Genomic DNA, 1,024 nt, shown 5'->3' with positions numbered 1-1,024 from the left:
TCGACCTCACATAAAATAATTCCATAGAAAATCAGCTCCCTTTGCCTGCGATCATTGCAGCGACGGAGTTTTTTCTGTGCCTTGCCGATCTTTTAGAATCTTATTTGCAGCTGCCAGCTACAATTGAATAGTGTAATTTATTCATTAAGCGATCTATGTACTGTACGGAACTTCATGTTGATGTCAGACAGGTGGTCCTCGTTCTCTTAAACAGTGTCGGGTCGAGAACATTTTTTTACTCTAGTGACATATTATTTGCCGCCCCCTTTCCTTAGGTGCTTAGCAGGATCTTTAACAATAAATATATGTCTATTGCTCATCGAACTGCATTAGCTTTCCTTCTAAAGTCGTACTAGCCCTATACAGACATTATTCCACAACAGAAATAAATTTCTGAACCTTATTACAGTCCTAAATATTAAAATAAGAAACAAATCAGTTTCATTAAAGTTAGCTCCCTTCACCTTTAAAAACTGTTAATGAAAGAAGAAAAAGCTAGACTTACTGTACTATTCTAGCGTAATCAAAATGTGTTATCTGTTAAACTGAGAAAGAGAATAAAAACATGAAATTTATGTTACTTTTTGATTTCATAATAGAAGATTTTAATTCTGTAATTTTACAAAATATTTTACTTTCCATCGGAAAAAGTACGGCAGAAATACAACAAATGTCACCTAATTTTATATTTGCGTGTTAAACGTTATACACTGTTTAATGGCGTACGTTTTATGCTACATGTGAAGAAAACTCAGCAATAAGTAGCTAAATTTTAGAAAATTTGACTCGGAAGAAGTTTTCATTGCGAATTACTTCTGTATTCTCCGAAGGTACGGAATACAGCCTTGCAAATAAGAGTAGCGAACTGCCTAGTACTCAGGGGAAACTGAGTTAAGGCCAGCTCCTGACAAAGGGCGCACAGGGCAAGACCTAGTTTTTGCGCCCGCCATACGGACTCAAATTTTTCCCATGTGGACATCCATCCATCAAACGCGGATATAAGCGGATATTCGGCAGCACTGAA

This window comes from Schistocerca piceifrons, chromosome 6 (genome assembly GCF_021461385.2).
Source record: "Schistocerca piceifrons isolate TAMUIC-IGC-003096 chromosome 6, iqSchPice1.1, whole genome shotgun sequence".
Taxonomy (NCBI): Eukaryota; Metazoa; Arthropoda; class Insecta; order Orthoptera; family Acrididae; genus Schistocerca; species Schistocerca piceifrons.
Note: the sequence above shows the minus strand (reverse complement) of the source record.